Raw genomic sequence first — 6,384 nt, forward strand, 5'->3', positions numbered from 1 at the left:
GGCAAATTCAGAGACACAGAAAGTAGAATAGTGATTACCAGTGGCTGGAGGGAGGAAATGCGGGCACTTACTGGTTAATGATTACAAAGTTTCTATTTGGAGTGATGAAAGAGTTTTGGAAATGAATAGCAGTAACCACAACACTATGAATGTAATTAATGCCACTGAATTGTCCACTTAAAAATGGTTAGAATGACAAATTTTATGTTATGTATATTTTACCCAATTTTTAAATTAATAATATAATACAAAAGCCACTGAATTATATACTTTAAGTGAGTGAATTGTATAATATATGAACTATATCTCAATAAAACTTTAAAAAGAGAAAAAAATATTAGTGGTAGCCACCACCTGGCATGAGGAACTGGGGAAGGCTTGTGCCCTTGGCCTTTGGTGCTGGGACAGTTAGTATTTTGTGGTTGTTAGCATCTGCCTGTAAGTCACAAGACAGACCAGGAATTTCAAAATTCCAATTCTTTTGTGCCAGATTAAAAAAAAACACACACACACAAAAAAACGGGTAGTTTCCACCTTTCCTGGCCATAGCCCCATTTACAAGAACTTAGCTGAGCACCAGGCTACAGACTCGTTTGCACAGCAATGACCTGGGGACCCAGGGACTGCCCTGGACCTGCCTGGAGCTGCAAAGCCCCCACATGGGACATATTAGGGAAGGTTGTGGCTGGTCTCAAGTTCTCTACCCTGCTCCTCACCAGCTCTATTTTATGTTAGACCTCATAAAAATGGTTAGCATTATAATTCAAAGTACACATGCAAACTATTGACTTCATTATGTTGTTATCAATCTACTGGAGGCATTATAAATGATTTATTGATTCTTTAAAGAGGAAGAACACCTCATTTCTTTATATGCACATTCTCTTCTGGACATTAGCAGCACTGCATATGCACAGACGTCAAATCAGGTGAGAAATTCAGACTGGAGAGAATAGGCTAGGATCCATTGTGGGCTCTTCATCAGGAGAGTTGCTGGAGGGAAGCAAAAATTGGGGATTACTCTGAAGGCCTGATGCAGTGCTGGACAAGACAGGCTGGCCCAGACCTCACCAACTAGAGTCTGACATGACGAATTGTCATTACCACGTGCAGGACTCTTGTCCACAGTGGGCCCTGGAGCTACCAGGAGCAATAAGAACCATTAACTGGACTGGTTCTCCATGCCAGACACAGCTGCCTTGGGCCATGCCTGAGAAAACTGAGCCTTCGTGAGACTGATAATCCCTAAGCGACACAGAGTGGAAGCAGCAAAGCCAAGTGCCAAGACGAAGCCACCTCCTTGCCTAAGCCCCACATCCTGATTCCTCAGTGATGGCCAATGGGCTCAAACACCTCCAAATAAAGTGAGGAGGAGGCAGCACAGAGACCCCAGGGTATGGAGCACCTGGGTCAGAGTGCTCAGCATCATCTGCTGACATTCTTCTTAACTGCATACAAGTCATGTGACTATTCACAGGGCCCACTGACTGGCACTATGGTCATCAGAACACTAATTCAATCCACTGCATCACCTTACTCTGAGTAGCAAGATTACACATCCAGAACCTTGCTATGCACTTTGTGGTTGCCCCACTTAAGAGGCAGGGGGCATTTCCCTGCCCTTAGCCTCTGGGTTTGGTCGATAGGACAGAAAAGGGCAGAAGTAACGGTGCTCCAACCCCAAGCAAAGTCTTGCAGGCTTTGCCTGCTTCCACTTGCCTTGCCATGCTTCTCCCAGGACCATGTGCACACTCCCAGGCCCGCCTGCTGGAGCACTGGAGACAGAGGGAGCAGAGCCCCTGGCCTCCATCAGCAACTCCAAACCAGCTGGCCCGGCGGCTGGACCTCAGCACCCTTGGTTACACCGCAAGAATTGGTAGGCTCGATGGTCATTTCTTCCCGCAAGGTGAGCAGTGTGGGCATCACGCTCTCGTCCTGCTGAAGAGGCTGGGGTGCAGGGGTGCCCGAGATCATTTCAGTTGTATGTGATGATGCTGTGAGTTAAACACAGGTTGTCTGGCTCCCAGGCAGAGCACTCTGCTCTCTTCTTGCCAGCCTTCCTGGAACAGAGCCAAAGCTCCTGAAAATACCTTTAACTGGATAGTTGTTTTCCACTGAAGCTTTCTGCTTCTGTTTCTGTTTCTTGGGCTCAGTGCATCAAGTTTCCTGGTTTCCATTAAAATCCAACACCATGATGAGAAAAGAGAAAAGCTCTGGAAATGGCACAGGGCCTTTCTTTAAGGGATGTGGTCGTCAGCTCCGTGCATGAGACTGGTGTGTGACCGGACTCTCTGTTGGCAGCCTTCATGGGAATGTACTAACTGTGGTCTCCAGCTTCCCAGCCAAGCCTTGTTCACAAATGTGTGGAAAATTAAAGCTACCTTTTTTCAAGTTTTAACAGCAGCTGTAAACTCATTCCAAGTCTCACGGTTAAGAGGTATGGGACATCTTGTTTTTCAGCCTGCTTCAGCTTAGGGGCACAGTCCTTGGTCACTTGTATTCATACATGATAGGTCTAACTTCTATATTACTAACATAAATAAATAGCATCATCTACCTTCGCTCCTGGAAACTGAGGAATTTTTAGGAGTCATGTTCACAGGCATAAATCAGGTCTTGAAACATGGACCAGTGCTCCCTACAGACAGTTACCAGCCTACTAAATTTCTAAGACACGAATGTAGCAAATAAAGTTAGCTGACAGACATTTCTCCTTTCTCTGGCCAGCAAACCTCACTGGTGTTCACAGAGCCACAGCCTAACTCCAAGGGGGTGAGGGTACATCATAAATTGGGCCTAGTCAGTCTCAGAAGTCTAATTCCTTTTGAAGTGACATGTTCATATGTGGACATACAATCCAGTCCTGGCCAATGAGACATTAAGAGAAATCTTCTGTGGACGTTGAGGAAGACATTTTTCCTCTATCATAAAAAGAAAGGAGAAGCCAAGATGCATTTCTCTGTGTCTCTCCCTCCCTCCCTTCTCACCCCCTCTCTTCTCGGGCAGTCGATTTGCTGATTGCCTGTGATCTTGTCTCTGAACATTATAGTTGGGGGAGATAGTGTGGGAAAACAGAGCCTGGAGCTGAGGCAGCCATCTTGTGAACATGGGGCAGCAAGCCCAAAGACAGAAGGCCACAGACCCAGAATGGCAGACAGAAAAGATGGACAGAGCCTGGGCCCTGGATGACAGCAATGAGCCACTGAATCAGCCCTGGCACCAGCTCCCTCTCTACTTGTAATGTGAAATAATTCTGTGACTTTTTAAGTAACTTTTAAGTTTGGATGCTCAATTCCTTGCAATTGAAAGCAACAAACACACAGATGCAGCAACTTGTTTTATAAGGCCATCATAACGTTGCTTCCCAAACCTGAAAAGGACACTTTGAGAATGGAAAATTAGACATCATTCTTTCTCATGAGCATAAATGCAAATATCTTAAAGAAAATATTAGCAAATCAAATTCAGCAGTGTAAGTGAATGGTAATAGAATGTTCAAGTTGGGCTTATTCCAGAAATGCAAGGTTGACCTATCATTTGTATTCCACCACATTAACATAATAAAGGAGAAAACCTATGGCCATTTCAATAAGTGCAGACAAGCATTTGATAAAACACCCACACATAGGTGGGGACAGGAGGGGCTACAATGGTACTGATCTGGATGATGGGCATATAAGTGTGTTCACTGTAAAAATTCCTGAAGTTGTAACTAATGAACTGGACATTTTTCCATATGTATGTTACAGTCCATTTGAAAAGCTTACCTAAGAATGATGGCTCAAATTTTCTCCTAACAATTAAAATTAAATTGAATTAAAAGTTAAAATCTTTTCACATAAAAAGCACCTGGCCCAGATGGCTTTACAGGCAATTTCCAGTCAGGTGACATATTGGGCAAAAGTTCTCTGCAATTGCACGACTTCTCCAGAGCATGTAAGCACTTGAATTATAAGGATGGTAAAACACTGATACCAAACCTAAATGACTTCTAATGCAAGATCACTCAAAAACATAAATTTGAAATCCTACACAAATTTTAGGAATTTGAATGTAATACTTAAAAACTGATGACATGGCAAAGTAGGGTTTATCTCAAAAATGCAATGTTGGTTTAAAATTGTTGAATGTAGTTTACCACATAATGGATAAAACAAAAAGTCAAGATTATCAATAGATGCAAAAAAAAAAGGGGATTTGATAAAATTCAATAGCTCATGAATTAAAAACTCTTAGCAAACATTCTGGGAAGACAGCAGAAAAGGAAGCACCAGAAATCTGTCTCTCCACCAAGATGACAATTGCACTGGCAGAATCTCTCTGAAGTAGCTATTTTGGAACTCTAGAGTCTATTGAAGACTGTAACTTCAAGGAAAAGTCTAGGACATTCAATTGCCGTTAACTACAGTCAATTCTAACTCTTAGTTACCCTTCGTACCAGCTACCCAGCCCCAGTCCCCAGCCCTGGGGCAGGCAGCTGTGCACACGTTCCTGGAACACAACTAGTGGATTCCAGAGTGGACAAAAAGATCCTGTCCTCCATATATCTGAGATTGGTGCTCTGATTGCTGCTTCTGATCACAGAGATGCAGACAGAGGTAGTGGCCATTGTGGCACTCCCAGGCCCTCACCACATTGTTGTATGCCCCACTCCTTTGGCCAAAGTGACATCCAGGGCATTTAAAGGGCTGGTGCCCTTCCCACCCTACCCTTTGTTTTATTTTTCTTCCCTGCTTGGGAGCTAGGCATTGAAGACTAAGCTGCTCAAAAGCAACCACGTATAAGAGGGGAAACAGACAGTCCTGTACATACCCAAGGAAAGGCAGAGACTCAGAAAAGACCTGAGAAGAACTTGAGTTTACACTTTAGGTTGATCCTTGGCACAGAGATGCCTTATAACAATCAAAAAAGAATAACAAAAAAAAACAGCAAGCCCTAGGGAAGGGAAAATATCTGATTTTATTTTAATATTTAATATATAAATAATATTATTTATAATAATACAACTTTGAGTTATATTATTAGACTCAAAGTTCCAGTTTTTAACAAAAAATTACAAAGCATACAAAGAAATAAGAAGTTATGGCCCATTCAAAAGAAAAATTTTGACAGCAGAAACTGTCCCTGCAAAACACCTGATGGCAGATGTACTGGATAAATATTTTAAAACAATGGTCTTAAAGATGCTTAAAGAACTACAGGAATATGTGGAAGAAGTTAAGAAAGCAATTTATGAACAAAATGGAAATATCAACAAAGAGATAGAAAATCTAAAACAAAACTCTGGAACTGAAGAGTACAGTAACTGAAATAAAATTCAGTAGAGGGATTCAAAAGCAAATTTGAGCAAGCAAAAGAAATAATCAGCAAACTTGAAGATAGGAGAATGGAAATTATCAAGTCTGAGGAACAGAAAGAAAAAGGATTGAGAAAAAGTAAACAGAACCAAAAGGACCTGCACCAAGAAGACCAACATACGTGGAAATCCCAGAAGGAAAAGAAAGAAAAAGAGGCAGGGAGAATGTTTAAAGAAATAATAATCTTGGGAGGCTGAGACGGGCGGATCACGTGGTCAGGCGATCAAGACCATCGTGGCTAACATGGTGAAACCCCGTTTCTACTGAAAAAAAAAAAAAAATACAAAAAACTAGCCGGGCGAGGTGGCGGGCGCCTGTAGTCCCAGCTACTCAGGAGGCTGAGGCCGGAGAATGGCGTGAACCCAGGAGGCGGAGCTTGCAGTGAGCTGAGATCCAGCCACTGCACTCCAGCTTGGCGATAGAGCCAGACTCCATCTCAAAAAAAAAGAAAAAGAAAAAAAATAATAATAATCAAAAAAACTTCCCAAATTTGATGAAATACATGAATATAGGCATCCAAGAAGCTCAATGAATTTCAAGTATGATTAATTCAAAGAAACCCACACTGACACACATTACAATTAAACTGGCAAAAGCCAAAGACAAAAAGAGAGCTTGAAAGCAACAAAAGAGATTGCAGTTTGGCACACACAAAGGATCCACAATAACATTATTAGCAGATAGCTCATCAGAAACTTTGGAAGCCAGAAGACAGTGGGCTGATATGTTCGAAGTGTTAAAAGAAAATAGCTTGTAAACCAATAATCCTATACCCAGGAAAACTGTCCTATAAAAGTGAGGGAGAAAATTAAGACATTCTCAGATAAACAAATGCTAAGGAAGTTTGTTACCTCTAGGCACTCCCTGCAAGAAATGCTAAAGGGAGTCTTGCATGTTGAAATGGAAGAACACTAGACAGTAATTTGAAGGCATATGAAGAAATTAAAAGTTTAGTAAAGGAAAATACACAGGAAATTATAAAAGCTAGTATTTTTGAAACAATAGTGTGTAACTTCACTTTAGACTA

This window comes from Macaca nemestrina, chromosome 15, assembly GCF_043159975.1.
Source record: "Macaca nemestrina isolate mMacNem1 chromosome 15, mMacNem.hap1, whole genome shotgun sequence".
NCBI lineage: Eukaryota > Metazoa > Chordata > Mammalia > Primates > Cercopithecidae > Macaca > Macaca nemestrina.